This window comes from Aquarana catesbeiana, linkage group LG01, assembly GCF_042186555.1.
Source record: "Aquarana catesbeiana isolate 2022-GZ linkage group LG01, ASM4218655v1, whole genome shotgun sequence".
Taxonomy (NCBI): Eukaryota; Metazoa; Chordata; class Amphibia; order Anura; family Ranidae; genus Aquarana; species Aquarana catesbeiana.
Window position 1 is genome coordinate 882,963,879 of NC_133324.1, and position 24,498 is coordinate 882,988,376.

At 42.4% G+C, this 24,498-nt stretch overlaps 1 protein-coding gene across 2 annotated transcripts in view; it reads right to left on the reverse strand.

Annotated features, from left to right (window-relative positions):
* Positions 1-24,498, reverse strand: part of ACOX3 (acyl-CoA oxidase 3, pristanoyl) — a 195,462-nt gene that overhangs the window by 42,733 nt on the left and 128,231 nt on the right. The gene's annotated exons all lie outside the window — the stretch shown is intronic.

The window sequence follows — 24,498 nt, forward strand, 5'->3', positions numbered from 1 at the left end:
CACTTCAAACATTACAATATTACACTCCACCCTTCCATGTATATTTGACTGCTATGACAGATCCTTCAGCTTTGCCAAATATTTATTCTACCTCACAGCACGTCAATTATTTTTCCAACTAAAAAGTGTAATCCAACTCTTTAAATGTTATTAAAATCATTGGACATACATGCTCTAGAATGAAAGCTGGATTAAACACAAAATGTATTCTTTTTTAGGCCTTCCATGTGTTTTGCATTGAGAGAATCAGTTGCGATCCTTGGCACAAGCTCATGCATTTGGTTTACAGAACTGAACATAAAAGAACTGGGCCATTTTCCCATTCTAGTAGAGACAGCAAAGGCATATTTTGACCCAACATTAACTTTGAAGGAAAGAGATAAACTATGAAGAACACTATACAATACAAATGGACTTTGCTTGAAAAAGCACCTTGATAGTGTTGAGAGTCATATACCTGTACACTCCCTGGCCACTTTATTAGGTACACCTGTTCAATTGCTTGGTAACACAATATGCTAATCACCCAACCACATGGCAGCAACTCAATGCATTTAGGCATCTAGACATAGTGAATACGACTTGCTGAAGTTCAAACCGAGCATCAGACTGGGGAAGAAAAGGGGATTTAAGTGTCTTTGAATGTGGCATGGTTGTTGGTGCCAGACTGGCTGGCCTGAGTATTTCAAAAACTGCTTATCTATTTTTCCACGCACAACCATCTCTAGGATCTACAGAGAATGGTCCAAAAAAGAGAAAATATCCAGTGAGAAGCAGTTGTGTGGAGGAAAACGCCTTGTTGATGTCAGAGGTCAGAGGAGAATGGGCAGACTGGTTTGAGATGATAGAAATACAACAGTAACTCTAATAACCACTCGTTACAAATAAAAGTATGCAGAATGCTATCTCTGAATGCACAAAACATCTAACCTTTGAAGCAGATAGGCTACAGGGGCAGAAGACCACACCAGGTGCCACTCCTCTCAGCTAAGAACAGGAAACTAAGCCTACAATTTGCACAGGATCACCGAAATTGGACAATAGAAGATTGGAAACATGTTGCCTAGTCTGATGAGTCTTGATTTCAGCTGCGACATTCAGATGGTAGGGTCAGAATTTGTTGTAAACAATATGAAAGCATGGATCCATCCTGCCTTGTATCAGTGGTTCAGACTGGTGGTGTAATGGTGTGGGGAATATTTTAGTGGCACACTTTGGGACCCTTAGTACCAGTTGAGCATCGTTTGAATGCCACGGCCTACCTGAGTATTGTGGCTGACCATGTCCGTCTCTTTATGACTACAGTGTACCCATCTTCTGATGGCTCCTTCCAGCAGGATAACATACCATGTCACAAAGCTCAAATCATCTCACCACTGGACAATGAGGTCACTGTACTCCAATGGCTTCCACAGTCACCAGATCTCAATCCAACAGAGCACCTTTGCGATGTGGTGCAAGAGGAGAGTCACATCATAAAAGTGCAGCCGACAAATCTGCAGCAACTGAGTAATGCTATCATATCAATATGAACCAAAATCTCTGAGGAATGTTTCCAACACCTTGTTGAATCTATGCCAAGAAGAATTAAGGAGGTTCTGAAGGCAAAAGGGGGTCCAACCCTGTACTAGCTAGGTGTGCCTAATAAAAGTGGTAGGTGAGTGTGTATACAGTGCCTTGAAAAAGTATTCATACCCCTTGAAATTTTCCACATTTTGTCATGTTACAACCAAAAACATAAATGTATTTTATTGCGATTTCATGTGATAGACCAACACAAAGTGGCACATAATTGTGAAGTGGAAGAAAAATGATAAATGGTTTTCAAACATTTTTACAAATAAATATCTGAAAAGTTTGAGGTGCATTTGTATTCAGTCCCCTTTACTCTGATACCCCTAACTAAAATCTAGTGGAGCAAATTGCCTTCAGAGGTCACCTAATTAGTAAATAGAGTACACCTCTGTGTAATTTAATCTCAGTATAAAAACAGCTGTTCCGTGAAGCCTTCAGAGGTTTGTTAGAGAACCTTAGAGAACAAACAGCATCATGAAGGCCAAGGAACACACCAAACAGGTCAGGGATAAAGCTGTGGAGAAGTTTAAAGCAGGGTTAGGTTATAAAAAAATATCCCAAGCTTTGAACATCTCACAGAGCACTGTTCAATCCATCATCTGAAAATGGAAAGAGTATGGCACAACTGCAAACCTAATAAGACATGGCCGTCCACCTAAACTGACAGGCCGGGCAAGGAGAGCATTAATCAGAGAAGCAGCCAAGAGGCCCATGGTAACTCTGGAGGAGCTGCAGAGATCCAAAGCTCAGGTGGGAAAATCTGTCCACAGGATAACTATTAGTCGTGCTCTCCACAAATCTGGCCTTTATGGAAGAGTGGCAAGAAGAAAGCCATTGTTGAAAGAAAACCATAAGAAGTCCCGTTTGCAGTTTGTGAGAAGCCATGTGGGGGACACAGCAAACATGTGGAAGAAGGTGCTCTGGTCAGATGAGACCAAAATTGAACTTTTTGGCCCTAAAGCAAAATGCTATGTGTGGCCGAAAACTAACACTGCACATCACCCTGAACACACCATCCCCACTGTGAAACATGGTGGTGACACCATCATGTTGTAGGGATGCTTTTCTTCAGCAGGGACAGGGAAGATGGTCAGAGTTGATGGGAAGATGGAGGGAACCAAATAGAGGGCAACCTTAGAAGAAAACCTATCGGAGTCTGCAAAAGACTTGAGACTGGGGCAGAGGTTCACCTTCCAGCAGGACAACAACCATAAACATACAGCCAGAGCTACAACGAAATGGTTTAGCTCAAAGCATATTCATGTTAGAATGGCCCAGTCAAAATCCTGACCTAAATCCAATTGAGAATTTGTGGCAAGACTTGAAAATTGCTGTTCACAGACGCTCTGCATCCAATCTGACAGAGCTTGAGCTATTTTGCAAAGAAGAATGGGCGAAAATGTCACTCTTTAGATGTGCAAAACTGGTAGAGACATCCCCAAAAAGACTTGCAGCTGTAATTGCAGTGAAAGGTGGTTCTACAAAGTATTGACTCAGGGGGGCTGAATACAAATGCACGCCACACTTTTCATACATTTATTCGTAAAAAAGAAAAAAAAAATTGTAATTTATCATTTTCCTTCCACTTCACAATTATGTGCCACTTTGTGTTGGTCTATCACATAAACTCCCAATAAAATACATTTACATTTTTGGTTGTAACATGACAAAATGTGGAAAATTTCAAGGGGTATGAATACTTTTTCAAGGCACTGTATATATATATATATATATATATATATATATATATATATATATATATTTGAAGGGCTAGGCCTATGGGACCTCTGTTTTTTGTGTCCTGTAGAAACTAGATTTAAATAACAATTCCTTTTGTTATTAAATTGCCTTTTCTTCTTATGCTGTGCATTTTGGCTGGCTATAAGTTAATGAGCTGCTTCCCACTTGTTCCCTTGATAAAGAAAGTGTAGCTGCTTGTTGATTTACAACTGTCAGCTCATTAAAGCCCAAATCCACTCAAAATTATATTTTGGCTTTTGCTTGTTTTCTGTCAAGGCTGTTTTTTTTTCTCTCTTAATCTAGCAGTAAGATATCCCAGCCAAAATTCACAATTTTTGCCAAACTGCCATGGCAATTACAAGGCTGATGATTTCTCCATAAGATATTACAAACAAATGTGAAATCCAGAATCCAACATTCAAGCTTGATGCTGCAAACACTGCAAATAAGTAATTCTAGCAAATAATAATAGCTTTTTTGCTTGCTTATGGGTTTGTCAGCTTTTTACGGGCTAAGTTTACCTTAGGAACATGTTAAAAGTTCCATCCCTATTTAGAGTGGAATATGTAATATTCCCGATACCCCATTCCCCATGACAGCGGTTGGGCGTTTTCCTCCCTGCACCCACTGTCACTTTTTAAAAAGAGCGTGGCTGTGAGGGGCTCCGCCACACAGCTACATCATTCATTCACAGATTCCTGTGAATTAATAAACTTCAAGTACTGTCTGCCACCACCGGGGTGAAGAGCGCTCTTGTAGTCCACTGAAATGTCCTCCAGCTTTCAAGCAGAAAGCCCATGCAGAGGTACAGGCTGAAAGCTGGAGGACATGTCTGCAGGAGCCCAAATTGCACCCGTGATTTACTGACCATCTACTGATCGCGGGTGCAATGCTTTCCAGGCTCCTGCAGGAAAAAAATAATAAATGAACATTTTTTTCCTGCAAAATATAAGCACTTGTTATTTCTTCTGTAAAGGTGAACTTCTCCTTTGAGTTTTATTTGTGCCAATAGAAAAAGACAGAATCGGGTTCCATATTTGAACAATGAAAAATAAAGTTTGGTTAATGGCTGTGGACTGCACACTCCTGTTTTAATAGACCACTATCTAGAGATGTTTGGTATCACTTCAGCTAGGTCAAAAGATATCAGAATATAGCTTACATACTGGAAAGTACCGTATTTCAAACAATAAGCACTTGGCATTGCTGTAAAGTAAACCTTTTTAATGTTTTTTAAAAACTTGAAACTATTTTGATGTCCCAGGGAATCCCTGTCAAAAATATTAACATACACTATTTTGTCAAAAGTTTCGGGACACCTGCCTTTACATACGCATCTTAATCCGCAGGGTTCAGTATTGAGTTGGCCCACCCTTTGCAGCTATAACAGCTTAATCTCTTCTGGGAAGGCTGTCCACAAGGTTTAGGAGTGTGTCTATGAGATTGTTTGACCATTCTTCCAGAAGCGCATTTGTGAGGTCAGGCACTGATGTTGGACGACAAGGCCTGACGCACAGTCTCTGCTCAAATTCATCCCAAAGATGTTCTGTCGGGTTGAGGTCAGGACTCTGTGCAGGCCAGTTAAGTTCCCCCAACCCAAACTCGCTTATGCATGTCTTTCTGGACCTTGATTTGTGCACTGTTGCAGTCATGTTGGAACAGGAAGGGGCCATCCCCAAACTGTTCCCACAAAGTTGGGAGCATGAAATTGTCCAAAATGTCTTCCTTTGCTGATGCCTTAAGATTTCCCTTCACTGGAACTAAGGGGCCAAGCCCAACCCCTGAAAAACAACCCCACACCATAACCCCCCCCTCCACTAAACTTTACACTTTGCACAATGAAGTCTGGCAAGTACCGTTCACCTGGCAACTGCCAAACCCAGACATATCCATCGGATTGCCAGACAGAGAAGCGTGATTTGTCACTCCAGAGAACACGTCTCTGCTCTAGATTCCAGTGGCGGCATTCTTTACACCACTGCATCCTAGGCTTGGAAACCCATTCCATGAAGCTCTCTACACAATGTTGTTGTACTAATCTGAAGGCCACATGAAGTTTGGAGGTCTGTAGCTGTTGACTCTGCAGACAGTTGGTGACTTCTGCACACTGTGAGCTTCAGCACACGCTGACCCCGCTCTATCATTTTACGTGGCTGAGTTGCTGTTGTTCCCAGGTGCTTCCACTTTGTTATAATACCACTAACAGTTGACAGTGGAATGTTTAGTAGGAAGGAAATTGCACAGATGGACTTATTGTACAGTTGGCAACCTATCACAGTACCACACTTGAATTCACTGAGCTCCTAAAGAGCGACACATTCTTTTAATAATGGTTGTAGAAGCAGTCGGCATGCTTGGGTGCTTGATTTTATACACCAGTGGCTATGGAGATGATTGGAACACATGGAGCCAATGATTTGGAGGGGTGTCCCAATACTTTTGGCAATATAATGTATGTAAAAGTAGCAAATATAATGGCCAAAAAGATACTTAGAAATTGAAAATTGTAGTTCCCCCTCTCATTTCTGCTTAGTGGAGAAATGCCCCCTTATACAGTACTAGTGGTCAGAGAGTAGAACACACTCACATCATGAATCGGGGGGAAGACTGCCCCCTTACAGACAGATGAAAAAGCTCATTAAAGAATAATTCCTGGCATCAATATGTTATGCTCACTGAACTGCAACTTTATTTATAGCATTTGTTTTTTCTGGATTTTTGGTTGATATTCTGTTTCTATCATTTACAATACACATATGACAAAAATTATATCCCTTCATTTCTAAGTGGACAAACTAACACAATCTAATAATCAAATAATTATTTTCCCCACTGTATATATATATATATATATATATATATATATACACACACACACATCACATACAGTATCTCACAAAAGTGAGTACACCCTTCACATTTTTGTAAATATTTTATTCTATCTTTTCATGTGACAACACTGAAGAAATGACACTTTGCTACAATGTAAAGTAGTGAGTGTACAGCTTGTACAACAGTGTAAATTTGCTGTCCCCTCAAAATAACTCAACACACAGCCATTAATGTCTAAACTGCTGGCAACAAAAGTGAGTGAATATGTCCAAATTGGGCCAAAAGTGTCAATATTTTCCAGCACTGCCTTAACCCTCTTGGGTATGGAGTTCACCAGAGCTTCACAGGTTGCCACTGGAGTCCTCTTCCACTCCTCCATGAAGACATCTCGGAGCTGGTGGATGTTAGAGACATTGTGCTCCTCCATCTTCCATTTGAGGATGCCCCACAGATGTTAAATAGGGTTTAGGTCTGGAGACATACTTGGCCAGTCCACCACCTTTAGCCTCAGCTTCTTTAGCAAGTCAGTGGTCGTCTTGGAGGTGTGTTTGGGGTCCTTATGTTGGAATACTGGTCTGGGGTCCAGTCTCCGAAGGGAGGGGATCATGCTCTGCTTCAGTATGTCACAGTACATGTTGTAATTCATGGTTCCCTCAATGAACTGTAGCTCCCCAGTGTCAGTAGCACTCATGCAGCCCCAGGCCATGACACTCCCACCACCATGCTTGACTGTAGGCAAGACACACTTGTCTTTGTACTCCTCACCTGGTTGCCGCCACACACGCTTGACACCATATGAACCAAGTAAGTTTATCTTGGTCTCATCAGACCACAGGACATGGTTCCAGTAATCTATGTCCTTAGTCTGCTTGTCTTCAGCAAACTGTTTGCAGGCTTTCTTGTGCATCATCTTTAGAAGAGGCTTCCTTCTGGGACGACAGCCATGCAGACAAATTTGATGCAGTGTGCGGGGTATGGTCTGAGCACTGACAGGCTGACCCCCCCCCACCCCTTCAACCTCTGCAGCAATGCTGACAGCACTCATACATCTATTTCACAAAGACAACCTCATGATATGATGCTGAGCATGTGCACTCAACTGCTTTGGTGGACCATGGTGAGGCCTGTTCTGAGTGGAACCTGTCCTGTTAAACCGCTGTATGGTCTTGGCCACTGTACTGCAGCTCAGTTTCAGGGTCTTAACAATCTTCTTATAGCCTAGGCTACCTTTATATAGAGCAACAATTCTTTTTTTCAGATCCTTTACAATCACTTTAAGGCAGAAACTGTGGTCCATTCGCTATTTATATAGTATGGTAGGGATCGGCCTAAATAAATCTGGTACTATCTGAGCTGTTTTATCCATTTGAAGCTTAATTACATAATCAACATTACAATAAACATGTCTGAAGACGTGATCTTTCATATTGCAAAAATTTAAACAAAGTATTTTAATTAAACTTTCTTAGGGTCCTCTATCAAAATGACCGAAAACATTAAGAAAAAGGGTCAATCCAAATTTACCAGGTTGTTCATGGGCATACATTGATTTGATAAATGTAATAGACACATTAGAGATGACTGCAAACCTACAATTAACTTCCAGGAAGAGAAAGAAAAATATTGGAGCCTTTTTTTTAAGGGGGGTGGGGGGAGATAAAGAACATCTGGTGTTAATTCATCGCAGTTGTTCCCATGACTCACAGCTGTGCCCTGCCTCACTTACATTGTTTGCAAATAAACTTTGATTGCTTGAAAAAGAAATGTTGTGTAATTTTCCCAAGTACTGTAAAAAAAAAAAAAAAAAAAAAAAAAAGCGTTTGTCGTTCTATGTCTGATGTTCACAAAGCTGTAAAATGCATGAATTCAAAGCACCGTGTACAAATCACTGACTTCATTTAAGTTAGCTAGGGAGGTACAAGGAGGGCCAGTTATAATATTATGGAAAGCGGACAGCTTTTGATAAGCAGCTCCAGACATTGCTTAGTGTCTTTTGGCGTTTAAAATATCATTATGCTTTCTGCAAGAGAGTCTGACTGTCTTATAAAGTTTTTGAGACTCCGTATATAAAAATCCAAAATTGTCTTTTGATAACTGGCACAGAATAACTTGAATGAAGGGATTATTTTATACCCATAAATTGTCAAAACCTGATTTTCATTTCAGATTGAGTAGTACAAACATGTTATAATCACGACAGAGAACCTTAGGCGATTTCAATCAGAGGAAGCTAAATCCAGTAGTATCAATTTCTGAAAGTCTTAAAGCGTAACATGACTGTGCACGTTTCTAGCTTCATTTTTTATGCGTTTCTTCAGCAGTTGGGATTTTTCAGCATACACCTGCTATGGAAGATTTAACCACTTGCCGACCGCACTATAGAAGTTTTACTGCTACAGGGCCACTGCACTGTGCAGGATCAAGTGTATATATATATATTATATATATATATATAATATATATATTATATATATATATATATATATATATATATATATATATATATATATATATATGTGTATACCGTATTTATCTGCGTATAACACGCACAGGCGTATAACGCGCACATTCATTTTAAGAGGGAAATTTCAGAAAAAAACTTAAATTTTAAATAAGGAACTTTGAAGCAAAATAAGGGTCAGTGCCCATCTGCAGCCTCACAAGTGCCATCAATGCAGCCTGATTAATGCCCACCTGCAGCCTCACAAGTGCCATCAATGCAGCCTTATTAGTCCACATCAATGCAGCAGCCTCACCATTGCCATCAATGCAGCAGCCTCACCATTGCCATCAATGCAGCAGCCTCGCCATTGCCATCAATGCAGCAGCCTCGCCATTGCCATCTATTGACTTCCTATTACAGAGGCCGCCAAGTAAACAGGAGATTCTCACTGTATGTAATCTGACGGCACTCGTCCCGTTCCGCCCCCCCCCCATTGCCTCCAAGGCAGCTGGAATTGAAGTATTGGTGTATAACACGCACACGCTATTTGCACCCGATTTTCATGGTGAAAAAGTGAGTGTTATACGCCAATAAATACAGTATATATGTATATATATATATATACACACAGTGGGGCAAAAAAGTATTTAGTCAGCCACCAATTGTGCAAGTTCTCCCACTTAAAAAGATGAGAGAGGCCTGTAATTGTCATCATAGGTATACCTCAACTATGGGAGACAAAATGTGGAAACAAATCCAGACAATCACATTTTTTTGAAAGAATTTATTTTGCAAACTATGGTGGAAAATAAGTATTTGGTCACCTACAAACAAGCAAGTTTTCTGGCTCTCACAGATCTGTATCGTCTTCTTTAAGAGGCTCCTCTGTCCTCCACTCATTACCTGTATTAATGGCACCTGTTTGAACTTGTTATCAGTATAAAAGACACCTGTCCACAAGCTCAAACAGTCACACTCCAAACTTCACTATGGTGAAGACCAAAGAGCTGTCGAAGGACACCAGAAACAAAATTGTAGACCTGCACCAGGCTGGGAAGACTGAATCTGCAATAGGCAAGCAGCTTGGTGTGAAGAAATCAACTGTGGGAGCAAGAATTAGAAAATGGAAGACATACAAGACCACTGATAATCTCCCTCGATCTGGGGCTCCACGCAAGATCTCACCCCGTGGGGTCAAAATGATCACAAGAACGGTGAGGAAAAATCCCAGAACTACACGGGGGGACCTAGTGAATGATCTACAGAGAGCTGGGACCAACGTAACAAAGGCTACCATCAGTAACACACTACTCAGACTCAGACTCAGGGACTCAGATCCTGCAGTGCCAGACGTGTCCCCCTGCATAAGCCAGTACATGTCCGGGCCTGTCTGAGGTTTGCTAGAGAGCATTTGGATGATCCAGAAGAGGATTGGGAGAATGTCATATGGTCAGATGAAACCAAAGTAGAACTGTTTGGTAGAAACACAACTCGTCGTGTTTGGAGGAGAGAGAATGCTGAGTTGCAACCAAAGAACACCATACCTACTGTGAAGCATGGGGGTGGCAACATCATGCTTTGGGGCTGTTTCTCTACAAAGGGAACAGGACTACTGATCCATGTACATGAAAGAATGAATGGGGCCATGTATCGTAAGATTTTGAGTGCAAACCTCCTCCCGTCAGCAAGGGCATTGAAGATGAAACGTGGCTGAGTCTTTTAGCATGACAATGATCCCAAACACACCGCCCGGGCAACAAAGGAGTGGCTTCGTAAGAAGCATTTCAAGGTCCTGGAGTGGCCTAGCCAGTCTCCAGATCTCAAACCCCATAGAAAACCTTTGGAGGGAGTTGAAAGTCCGTGTAGCCCAGCGACAGCTCCAAAACATCACTGCTCTAGAGGAGATCTGCATGGAGGAGTGGGCCAACATACCAGCAACAGTGTGTGACAACCTTGTGAAGACTTACAGAAAACGTTTGACCTCTGTCATTGCCAACAAAGGATATATAACAAAGTATTGAGATGAACTTTTGATATTGACCAAATACTTATTTTCCACCATAATTTACAAATAAATTATTTCCAAATTAGACAATGTGATTGTCTGGATTTGTTGAGGTATACCTATGATGACAATTACAGGCCTCTCTCATCTTTTTAAGTGGGAGAACTTGCACAATTGGTGGCTGACTAAATACTTTTTTGCCCCACTGTATATATATATATATATATATATACACACACACACACACACACACGTGACCCTGCACTTTTGGGTATCAGGCGCAAGTGCGCACCGCCAGCGGCTCGCTCCCGCAGACCTGATGTCTGCCGGCACCCATTGATTGTTCGGTACACAGGCAGAATGGCAGATCGCTGTTCTGTCAGAAGGGAAGGTATTGATCACGTGTTACAGGAACATAGATCAATGCCTTCACCTAGTAAAAGCACCTCCCCCTTGTTAGAAAACACTGGTTAGGTACACATTTAACCCTTTGATCGCCCCTGATGTTAACCCCTTCCCAGCCAGTGTCATTAGCACAGTGACAGTGCATAGGTTTAGCACTGATCACTGTGTCACTGGTCCCCAAAAAGTTTCAAAAGTGTCAGTTAGGTGTCCGCAGTCTCGCTATAAGTCGCTGTTCGCCGCCAATACTAGTAAGAAATAATAAAAAAAAAAAATTCCATAAATATATCCCATAGTTTGTAGACGCTATAACTTTAGCGCAAACCAATCAATATACGCTTATTGGGGTTTTTTATACTAAAAATATGTAGCAGAATACATATTGGCCTAAACTGATAAAGAAATTGGATTTTTTTAGTTGATATGTTTTATAGCAGAAAGTAAAACATATTGTTTTTTTTTTCAAAATTGTCGGTCTTTTTTTGTTTATAGTGCAAAAGATAAAAACTGCAGTGGTGATCAAATACCACCAAAAAAAGCTCTATTTGTGGGGAAAAAAGGACATACATTTTATTTGGGAACAGCATCGCATGAACACGAAATTGTCAGTTAAAGAAACAGTGCCGTATTGTAAAAAATACGGTGATGAAGGGTGGTCATGAAGGGTGGTATATCTTCCAGAGGTCAAGGGGTTAAAGTGTCCATTTTTCAGGAAAAAAAATTAGAAGACTAATTTCTGTATCTGTTGGAGTGTTGAGGTTATCCATGAAAACTGATAAATCTTCAGTATCCAGGTGTCTTTCTGATGGCAGTTAGTTTCCTAAGTTTAGAGCCTGCCTTCCGAAACCTTTCATTGGGATGACGGCACATGTGCAGTAACTGCCGGTAAACAGAAAGTGGTTGTAAACCTATACATATACCCAGTGAAGAGACTGGGATCAGGTGATACACAAAGAATGAAAAAAAAAACCTCTACATAAGGTGTATCTGTTTATCTACAGCCATATTCCCCTTACATTCATTCAAAGTGCAGAATTTACACAGGATCTCTCAGTTCTGAAAAGCAGGGGGCAGACAGCTGAAGCTACATCAGTGAGGAGTACTCTGAGAGTTGATTGGAGGAAAGGGACATGCCCCCTTTCACACAGCACACATGAACAGAGAAGAGGCTGTCAATCAGCTAAAGCTCCCTCCCTTGTCACCTTTTTTCTCTTGGTGTCAGGAAAACTGGTCAGAAGTGACTTATGCTTATAGCAGAGGAATGAGGAAGCAGGCAGAAATGACACATAGTGTTCTGGATTGAGAGAAATACACATTATAAAGGGATATGCTTTCTTTGTATATTCACATCTGAGATTTACAACCACTTTAAAGGAGAACTAAACCATCCTATCCTTTTTAGCCAAGGAGGCTGCCATCTTAGCCCCTGGTTGATCTGCAACTGCCATGGTGCTGCACATGTGATCAGTTATGACTCCAGTCATTTGATGGTTTGACAGTTTGGTTGAAAGCACAAGCAAATGTGACAGCTAGCATTCCTGGCATGCTGGGCATGTAACTATTTTTTTTTAAATGGTTAAAGGGGTTGTAAACCCTCGTGTTTTTTCAGCTTAATGCATCCAATGCATTAAGCTGAAAAAACTTCTGACACTGACCGGCCCCCCAGCCCCCCTGAGCTCACCTGAGTCCTTCGTTCCCTCTGCGAAGACACGCTCACCTTCTCTGCCCGGGGTTCTCTGCTCTTGATTGGATAGATTGATAGCAGTGCAGCCATTGGCTCCCGCTGCTGTCAATCAAATCCAATGATGCGGAGGCAGGGCCAAGTCCAGCATTTTGTGTCTATAGACGCAAATGCTGGACTCAGGAGCGCAACTGCAAGGCAATCCCCAGGGAGAGTGCTTCTCCCAGGGGGTTTACTAATGCGAGGAGGAGCCCCGAGCACCGCCAGGGGACCCCAGAAGACGAGGTGCGGGGCCACAAAAAACAAAACAAAAAACAAAGCTTTACTGTCACTTTAAATTGATGGGTTTAGTTCTGCTTTAAATGGGGCCATACCCTTCCTGCTCAGAACTGGCCAATGTAGGGGAAGATTTAGCGTATTGAGGCAGTATCTACCAAAGAAGGCAGAACATAGATGATGTAATTTTCTCCAGGCTGTGTGTGTGTGTGTGGGGGGGGGGTGTGCTATCCCTGCCTGGAGCACACAGTCACTATTGCTAGCAGCTGTAGCTGCTAGCAAAAATCGCATGCTGAAATGCTAAAAATCTGACATGCTGGTTATACCCAAGTCAACCGATGGATCGACTTGGTACAATCAGCCTGCCCATAGATGGATCAAATCCCAGAAGCTCCCTGCTGAACTGGCCGTGATTCGATCCATAAATGGATGGCTTAAAGTGGTTGTTAAGCCACTATATTCAATTTATACCACCCTCTCTGTTTAACAATGCTGTGTGCCTCTGTGTCTGATAAAAATAAGCAGTTTTATACCTGATTTCAGAGCGCTGCTCGGCACTCATTTGACCGGCCGCCTCTCTGCTCTCCCCGTCTGACAGCTGCAGCAGGCGGGGCAGAGAAACCCCTGCTGATGTCAGTCAGGAGGGGAGGAGAAGAGAGGCGGCCTTTCACGTGAGCGCTGTGTGGTGCTCCAAATTTAGGTACAGAACAGCTAATTTTTATAAGGCACAGACACAGCATTATTAAAAAGAGAGAATGGTATGAAACGTTTAATGTAACTTCAGCAGCAGGAGGGGAGGGGAGGGGTGGGCACCTGCACAGAGCTGACAGGCAGGGAGGGAGGACAGAGGAGAGACAGGAACGCTGTGGATGATGGAGGCACGTAAACTGACCACGGTGTCAGGGCTCAGCAGCTATGATAAACTGTGGTCAGTTTACAGGGGGGAGGGTATAGCCAGGCAGGATGAGCCAGGTATTTCAGGTGACACAATGGGCCTTTAACCACTTCATCCCCGGAATATTTTACCCCCTTCCTGACCAGAGCACTTTTTGCCATTCGGCACTCCGTTGCTTTAACTGACAATTGCGCTGTCGTGTGACGTTGCATCCAAACAAAATTGATGTCCTTTTTTCCCACAAATAGATCTTTCTTTTGGTGGTATTTGATCATCTCTGCGGTTTTTATTTTTCGCGCTATAAACAAAAAAAAGAGCGACAATTTTGAAAAAAAAAAAAAAAAAAACACAATATTTTGTTCTTTTGCTATAATAAATATCCCCATTTTTTTTTTTTTTTTTTAACCACTTGCCGACCGCCTCACGCATATATACGTGAGCAGAGCGGCACGGGCAGGCAAAATCACGTACCTGGTACGTGATTGCCTTCCCGCGGGCGGGGGGTCCGATCGGACCCCCCCCCCGGTGCCATCGGCGGTCGGCGTTTGGCTGGGAGAGTTGAGAGACGAGGGGGAGACCATCCGATCGTGGCCCCCCCCTCGCGATCGCTCCCAGCCAATGAGAAACATCCCCTGCCTCTGTATAGTACACAGAGGCAGAGGATGTGATGTCATCTCTCCTCGGCTGGCCAGTTTCCGTTCCAGCACCGAGGAGAGAAGACATGTAAGTGCACCAACACTCACACAACACAGTAGAACATGCCAGGCACACTAAACACCCCCGATCCCCCCCCCGATCGCCCCCCGATCCCCCCCAATCACCCCCCCCCCCCCTGTCACAAACTGACACCAAGCAGGTTTTTTTGTTTTGTTTTGTTTTTTTCCTGATTACTGCATGGTGTCAGTTTGTGACAGTTAGCAGTGGTAGGACAGTTAGTATTAGCCCCCTGTAGGTCTAGGGTACCCCCCTAACCCCCCCTAATAAAGTTTTAACCCCTTGATCACCCCCTGTCACCAGTGTCGCTAAGCGATCATTTTTCTGATCGCTGTATTAGTGTCGCTGGTGACGCTAGTTAGGAACGTAAATATTTAGGTTCGCTGTCAGCGTTTTATAGCGACAGGGACCCCCATATACTACCGAATAAATGTTTTAACCCCTTGATTGCCCCCTAGTTAACCCTTTCACCACTGATCACCGTATAACCGTTACGGGTGACGCAGGTTAGTTCGTTTATTTTTTTTAGTGTCAGGGCACCCGCCGTTTATTACCGAATAAAGGTTTAGCCCCCTGATCGCCCGGCGGTGATATGCGTCGCCCCAGGCAGCGTCAGATTAGCGCCAGTACCGCGAACACCCACGCACGCACCGTACACGCACCGTACACCTCCCTTAGTGGTATAGTATCTGAACACATCAATATCTGATCCGATCAGATCTATACTAGCGTCCCCAGCAGTTTAGGGTTCCCAAAAACGCAGTGTTAGCGGGATCAGCCCAGATACCTGCTAGCACCTGCGTTTTGCCCCTCCGCCCAGCCCACCCAAGTGCAGTATCGATCGATCACTGTCACTTACAAAACACTAAACGCATAACTGCAGCGTTCGCAGAGTCAGGCCTGATCCCTGCGATCGCTAACAGTTTTTTTGGTAGCATTTTGGTGAACTGGCAAGCACCAGCCCCAAGCAGCGTCAGATTAGCGCCAGTACCACTAACACCCACGCACGCACCGTACACCTCCCTTAGTGGTATAGTATCTGATCGGATCAATATCTGATCCGATCAGATCTATACTAGCGTCCCCAGCAGTTTAGGGTTCCCAAAAACGCAGTGTTAGTGGGATCAGCCCAGATACCTGCTAGCACCTGCGTTTTGCCCCTCCGCCCGGCCCAGCCCAGCCCACCCAAGTGCAGTATCGATCGATCACTGTCACTTTTTTTTGTAGCGTTTTGGTGAACTGGCAAGCGCCAGCGGCCTAGTACACCCCGGTCGTAGTCATACCAGCACTGCAGTAACACTTGGTGACGTGGCGAGTCCCATAAGTGCAGTTCAAGCTGGTGAGGTGGCAAGCACAAGTAGTGTCCCGCTGCCACCAAAAAGACAAACATAGGCCTGTCATGCCCATAATGCCCTTCCTGCTGCATTCGCCAATCCTAATTGGGAACCCACCACTTCTGCAGCGCCCGTACTTCCCCCATTCACATCCCCAACCAAATGCAGTCGGCTGCATGAGAGGCATTTATATGTCCTCCCGAGTACCCCTACCCAACGAACCCCCCCAAAAAAGATGTGTCTGCAGCAAGCGCGTATATAGACGTGACACCCGCTATTATTGTCCCTCCTGTCCTGATAATCCTGGTCTTTGCATTGGTGAATGTTTTGAACGCTACCATTCACTAGTTGAGTATTAGCGTAGGGTACAGCATTGCACAGACTAGGCACACTTTCACAGGGTCTCCCAAGATGCCATCGCATTTTGAGAGACCCGAACCTGGAACCGGTTACAGTTATAAAAGTTACAGTTACAAAAAAAAAGTGTAAAAAAAAAAAAAAAAACACAAACAAAAATAAAAAAAAATAGTTGTCGTTTTATTGTTCTCTCTCTCTCTATTCTCTCTCTGGTGTTCTGCTCTTTTTTTACTGTATTCTATTCTGCAATGTTTTATTGTTATTATGTTTTATCATGTTTGCTTTTCAGGTATGCAATTTTTTATACTTAACCGTTTACTGTGCTTTATTGTTAACCATTTTTTTGTCTTCAGGTACGCCATTCACGACTTTGAGTGGTTATACCAGAATGATGCCTGCAGGTTTAGGTATCATCTTGGTATCATTCTTTTCAGCCAGCGGTCGGCTTTCATGTAAAAGCAATCCTAGTGGCTAATTAGCCTCTAGACTGCTTTTACAAGCAGTGGGAGGGAATGCCCCCCCCCCCACCGTCTTCCGTGTTTTTCACTGGCTCTCCTGTCTCAACAGGGAACCTGAGAATGCAGCCGGTGATTCAGCCAGCTGACCATAGAGCTGATCAGAGACCAGAGTGGCTCCAAACATCTCTATGGCCTAAGAAACCGGAAGCTACGAGCATTTTAGGACTTAGATTTCGCCGGATGTAAACAGCGCCATTGGGAAATTGGGAAAGCATTTTATCACACCGATCTTGGTGTGGTCAGATGCTTTGAGGGCAGAGGAGAAATCTAGGGTCTAATAGACCCCAATTTTTTCAAAAAAGAGTACCTGTCACTACCTATTGCTATCATAGGGGATATTTACATTCCCTGAGATAACAATAAAAATGATTTAAAAAAAAATATGAAAGGAACAGTTTAAAAATAAGATAAAAAAGCAAAAAAATAATAAAGAAAAAAAAAAAAAAAAAAAAAAAAAAAGCACCCCTGTCCCCCCTGCTCTCGCGCTAAGGCGAACGCAAGCGTCGGTCTGGCGTCAAATGTAAACAGCAATTGCACCATGCATGTGAGGTATCACCGCGAAGGTCAGATCGAGGGCAGTAATTTTAGCAGTAGACCTCCTCTGTAAATCTAAAGTGGTAACCTGTAAAGGCTTTTAAAGGCTTTTAAAAATGTATTAATTTTGTTGCCACTGCACGTTTGTGCGCAATTGTAAAGCATGTCATGTTTGGTATCCATGTACTCGGCCTAAGATCATCTTTTTTATTTCATCAAACATTTGGGCAATATAGTGTGTTTTAGTGCATTAAAATTTAAAAAAGTGTGTTTTTTCCACAAAAAATGCGTTTGAAAAATCGCTGCGCAATTACTGTGTGAAAAAAAAAAATGAAACACCCACCATTTTAATCTGTAGGGCATTTGCTTTAAAATAATATATAATGTTTGGGGGTTCAAAGTAATTTTCTTGCAAAAAAAAATAATTTTTTCATGTAATCAAAAAGTGTCAGAAAGGGCTTTGTCTTCAAGTGGTTAGAAGAGTGGGTGATGTGTGACATAAGCTTCTAAATGTTGTGCATAAAATGCCAGGACAGTTCAAACCCCCCCAAATGACCCCATTTTGGAAAGTAGACACCCCAAGCTATTTGCTGAGAGGCATGTCGAGTCCATGGAATATTTTATATTGTGACACAAGTTGCGGGAAAGAGACAAATTTTTTTTTTTTTTTTTTTTTTTTTGCACAAAGTTGTCACTAAATGTTATATTGCTCAAACACGCCATGGGGATTTGTGAAATTACACCCCAAAATAAATTCTGTTGCTTCTCCTGAGTACGGGGATACCACATGTGTGGGACTTTTTGGGAGCCTAGCCGCGTACGGGACCCCGAAAACCAAGAACCGCCTTCAGGCTTTCTAAGGCCGTAAATTTTTGATTTCACTCTTCAATGCCTATCACAGTTTCGGAGGCCATGGAAAGCCCAGGTGGCACAAAACCCCCCCAAATGACCCCATTTTGGAAAGTAGACACCCCAAGCTATTTGCTGAGAGGTATAGTGAGTATTTTGCAGACCTCACTTTTTGTCACAAGGTTTTGAAAATTGAAAAAAGAAAAAAAAAAAATTTTTTTTCTGGTCTTTCTTCATTTTCAAAAACAAATGAGAGCTGCAAAATACTCACCATGCCTCTCAGCAAATAGCTTGGGGTGTCTACTTTCCAAAATGGGGTCATTTGGGGGGGGGTTGTGCCATCTTGGCATTTTATGGCCTTCAAAACTGTGATAGGTAGTGAGGAGTGAAATCAAAAATTTATGCCCTTAGAAATCCTGAAGGTGGTGCTGGGTTTTCGGGGCCCCGTACGTGGCTAGGCTCCCAAAAAGTGCCACACATGTGGTATCCCCGTACTCAGGAGAAGCAGCTGAATGTATTTTGGGGTGCAATTCCACATATGCCCATGGCCTATGTGAGCAATATATCATTTAGTGACAACTTTTTGTAAATTTTTTTTTTTTTTTTTTTTTTTTGTCATTATTCAATCACTTGGGACAAAAAAAATAAATATTCAATGGGCTCAACATGCCTCTCAGCAATTTCCTTGGGGTGTCTACTTTCCAAAATGGGGTCATTTGGGGGGGGTTTGTACTGCCCTGCCATTTTAGCACCTCAAGAAATGACATAGGCAGTCATAAACTAAAAGCTGTGTAAATTCCAGAAAATGTACCCTAGTTTGTAGACGCTATAACTTTTGCGCAAACCAATAAATATACGCTTATTGACATTTTTTTTACCAAAGACATGTGGCCGAATACATTTTGGCCTAAATGTATGACTAAAATTTAGTTTATTGGATTTTTTTTATAACAAAAAGTAGAAAATATCATTTTTTTTCAAAATTTTCAGTCTTTTTCCGTTTATAGCGCAAAAAATAAAAACGGCAGAGGTGATCAAATACCATCAAAAGAAAGCTCTATTTGTGGGAAGAAAAGGACGCAAATTTCGTTTGGGTAGAGCATTGCATGACCGCGCAATTAGCAGTTAAAGCGACGCAGTGCCGAATTGTAAAAAGTGCTCTGGTCAGGAAGGGGGTAAATCCTTCCGGGGCTGAAGTGGTTAAAAAGCGAATTTTTTCTCAGTTTAGATCGATAAGTATTCTTCTACATATTTTTGGTAAAAAAAAAAAAACAAAAATCGCAATAAGTGTATATTGATTGGTTTGCGCAAAAGTTATAGCGTCTACAAAATAGGGGATAGATTTATAGCATTTTTATAATTTTTTTTTTTTACTAGTGATGGCAGCGATCTACGATTTTTATAGTGACTGCGACATTATGGCAGACACATCGGACAATTTTGACACGTTTTTGGGACCACTGGCATTAATACAGCGATCAGTGTTATAAAAATGCATTGATTACTGTAAAAATGTCCCTGGCAGTGAAGGGGTTAACACTTGGGGGCGATCTAGGTGTTAACTGTGTTCCCTGGGAGGTGATTCTAACTGAAGGGGGAGGGGACTGACCAGAGGAAGTGATGGATCATGGTTCCTAGCTAATAGGAACACACGATCTGTCACTCCTGTCAGAACAGGGAAGTGTGTGTTTACGCACACTCCTCCCTGTTCTGCGTTTCCTGCTCACGATTGCTCGTGGCCGGCGGTCATCGCGACCGTCGGCCACGAGCATCGGCACCTCCACTGTGCAGCACGCGTGTGCCTGCTATCCAGGCCCCGCGAGCCGACATATAGCTACGACGGCTCGCGCAAGGGAGCCACCCTGCCGCAGTGTAACTGCGGCGGCTGGTCGGGAATTTGTTAAAGGGCATGCTTTAAAGGAACAGGATCAATTTTTTTTCTTTTTTTTAGGTTAACAAACACTTTAAGATAGATAGTGTTCAAATCTAGTACAACTGATGAGATGATATCTGCTCTCTAAAGTACAGACAGCATTAATTATGGTAAGTACAGCTTCCCAGCCCCCCCTCATAACATCGAAAACTAGAACTTTTCTCTGCTTTATGTTCCAGAAGAGGAAATCCTAAAAAAGTAAAACAGCAATTTTTATCTTTATTTTTTAAGTTCTGCTATGTTAATGAGACATGCTTCAAGTTATTATCCCAATCTGTCTGCAAAAGTGGAAATACCCTTTAGGAGTGGGCTCCAGGATAAGAAAAAGTGGAACCAAATGAAAGCATGTATGTGTTCAGATAAGCTAATCCGGTCTTTCTACTTTGTGTGTATACTTTATTTATTTTGTTAATATGTTTTAATAAAACACATTAGCCCAGCAGTATGAAATATCTAAATAATACAACTTAATATTGACACCCATGTGTGTAAAGAATATGAACTGCATATGGCAGATTTCCAGTATAAATAAATCTTTTTTGCAGCTTTAAACTATTTAATATCTGAAAATATAAACAAATTAAGTGAAATTCATCATCATCCTAAAGTTAAAAGTTTGTTTATAATGCCTAGCAACGTATGACAGGCATGAGACGGAAACGCAAGCCGTGGCATCGGATACGGTGCCGAAGAGTATGAGACCAGACAGTCAGGGTGTGGAACTAACAGTTGCTCCTCAAGAGTCACCGGGGAATTGTTTACTTTGGCTTTTCCATAGTATATCAGACTGACCTACATTCTAGACATACTTATGTTAATGGTCACATTGTTCGGGAACTGTGGAGGTACAAGATGTAGTGTATCCACCCAGAAAACACAGCTGGATACAGGCACGTTTTTCCTTGTCAGTGGTCCCTTGTGTCCTCGACAGATTGTTCATTACTTAATATTTAAGCAATATTTGGGGCACACTACTGTGTAGAGGAGAAAGAATGCCCTAGATCCGGTACAAAAGATGGACAGTAATCTATGGAAGGTGTGCATAGCAGTTCATGTAAAGCAATGTAAGATTAGCTAACTAGGACCAATTTACGTACACTATTCCATTCCTAGCCCCCCCCCCCCAGCATATATGTATCATTTGACAACATAAAACATAAAAAATATCACTTAGTTCATTTATGTATCTTTTTAAAAACGCCATAGTATTATTATTCAGTTCAGCTAGAGGTATAGTAATTGCCTGAACTTTTTTTGCAATATGATCTTGAAATAAAAAAAACTTACTTGCCGGTTTCCCTTAGTGAAGAGGCCGGCGCCTGCACCTGAAGCCGACTTAAACATTGGCTTGGGGTGCCGACATTGCTGGATCCCTGGACAGGTAAGTGTCCTTTTGTAGCTGCAGTATTTGTAGCTGCTGACTTAACTTTTTTTTGCCCAGACTGGAGCTCCTCTTTAACTACTTCCTGACCAGCTGGTTGGCTCTCCTGCGCAAATGGCCGTCATTGTACGTCGGGCGCATGCATGGCGATCTGTGGGCATGTGCGCGTGCCCATTCGCTAGCGAGGAGCCAATCAGCGCGTCGCTCCACAGAGAGGCAGAATAGGGATCTTCCAGTGTAAACAAACAGATCCCCGTTCTTTCAGGGGAGTAGAGTGAGATTGTCTGTTCCTAGTGATTAGGAATAGCGATCTCTCTTTACTCCCCGTCAGTCCCCTCCCCCCACAGTTAGAAAGCACCTCCCTAGGAAACATTTAACCCTTTGATCGCCCCTGGTGTTAACCCCGTCCCAGCCAGTGTCATTTATACAGTAATCAGTGCATTTTTATAGCACTGATTGCTATATAATTGTGACTGGTCCCAAAAAAATGTGAAAGTGTCCAATCTGTACACCACAATGTCGCAGTCCTGCTAAAAATCACAGATCACTGCCATTACTAGTAAAAAAAAAAAAAAATAAATAAAAATGCCATAAATCTATCCCCTATTTTGTAGACGTGGTAACTTTTGCGCAAACCAATCAATATATGCTAATTGGGATTTTTGTTTATCAAAAATATGAAGAAGAATACATATTGGCCTAAACTTATGAAGAAATTTTTTTTTTTTTTTTGGATATTTATTATAGCAAAAAGTAAAAAAATATTGTTTTTTTTTTCAAAATTGTCGCTCTTTTTTTTGTTTATAGCACAAAAAATAAAAACCACAGAGGTGATCAAATACCACCAAAAGAAAATACCACCAAAATAAAGCTCTATTTGGATAGGGATGGCTGAGTATGGATGGGGATGACTGAGCATGGATGGGATGGCCAAGTATGGATGGGGATGACTGAGCATGAATGGGGATGGCTGAGTATGGATGGATGGATGAGGCAGGAATGGGCACAGAGCAGTACTGTGGGCACTACAGATCCAGCCCACAGTGCTATTGTACCTGATCTCTAACCCTCTCCTCTCACACTGTACCAATCAGTACAGAGAGGGGAGAGCTAAACCGCGCATTCGCCGGGTTGTTTACAACCGATCGCTCCATTATTTGATGGAGCAATCTCGTTGTAAATGGCCGCTGTCATCAGCCATTTACTGTGATCCGTGATGTGGACCCTGCGGTCACGGATATTCCCGAGTGCGTGCGTGAACGCGATTCTGGGAGGAGGTCATAGTACGCCTTCCCAGCGTTATCGAGCTGCAATGTAGCCGTCATTCGGCTATGGTGCAGTTGTTAACTGGTTAAAGCTTAAGTGCAGCCAAAATCACAAACAGAAAAATTGGCATAAGGTATATAACTTACATCAGTAGGATGTGTCCCTTGTGAAGATTCCTGTTTTGTTAGTGAAAATTATCCTTCATCTTGTCCCCCTTCATTCGTTCGGCCGCTGTAATCCTCCACTGTGGCAGGGGTTAATACAACTATTGGGGTGTCACAGGCTCTCAGTGAGACACCCCGGCTTTGCTCGATCATTCCACCCAGTTGCTCCATTCATAGAAGCCATATTACTTATGATCTAAGAGGACAACTGAATGATTGATAGCATCACCCCCTCCATTCATAGATCCTGTTTCAGGGGAAGGGGGGCATGAAGAGAAATCAGCACAAGGGACACATCCTAATGTCCCTTGTGCTGATTTTTCTGTTTGTAGTTTTGGCTGCACTTAGGATTTTCCGTCCTATCCATGTATTTTTTCAGACTGATGTTGGCTCAAACTTGTCTTGCATACACACGGTAACACAAATCTTGTTGGAAATTCCGAACGTCAAGAATGCGGTGACGTACAACACATACAACGAGCCGAGAAAAATGAAGTTCAATAGCCAGTGCGGCTCTTCTGCTTGATTCTGAGCATGCGTGGAACTTTGTGCGTTGGAATTGTGTACACACAATCGAAATTTACGACAACGGATTTTGTTGTCGGAAATTTTGAGAACCAGTTCTCAAATTTTGTGTGACGGAAATTCCGAAGGAAAATGTCAGATGGAGCCTACACACGGTCGGAACAAGCTCCCATAGAACATTTTCCGTCGGAAAATCCTATCGTGTATATGGGGCATAAGGCCAACTTTTTTTAGTTCAGGTGTTTCCTGTGAATGTGAAGGGTACTTTTTATGCTACCTGTTAGAAAATTACACACTTCTAACCTTCTGGCAAAAGTCTGTGGAAGGCATTTTTCTGTTCCCCTGTGCAGTTTTCCATGCCACTGTGCACAAAGCCAGCTCCATAAAGACATGGTTTAATGAGTCTGATGTGGAGGAACCTGAGTGGGCTGCACAGAGCCCTGATTTCACTCTACTGAACACCTTTGGAATTAATTGGAATGCCAATTATGAGCCAGAACTTCCCATCCAATATCAGCACAGGACCCAACATAAATTCTTTAATCTGAATCAGCACAAATTTCACATATACACTCCAAAATCTTGTAGAAAGTCTCCCCAGAAGTGTGGAGGCTGTTATAGCAGCAAAGGGGGCTGGGGCAATTCCATATCGATACCCATGGGTTTGGAATGGGATATCCAACTATCCACAAACATTTGGCTATATACTGTAATAGGCCTCATAGGTGAGAAAAGGGAGGTACTTAAGTTAGTATTGCCAGTAGGTAATTTTTACCTCTAGTCTAAAGACAAAGCAGGAGATTAGTTAGTTGAAGTGCTAAATGCTCTGCAATACACTGTCATCCTCCTGATACAATGCAGCCATAAACGCAAAACAGGTCTAGGTGGATCAAAATGCATTACACAGACCAGATACAATTGCAGGTCTAGTTCTGTAAATGTTTAGGCGTGCTGGCCTAAATGGAATCCATATCGAGACAATTTTGTTTTTATTTCCAAATTTTATACAACTGATGTTTTATATATACATTGTCAGGTATAGAGGGGATACAGGCATCCGCAAAAGTTTATCAT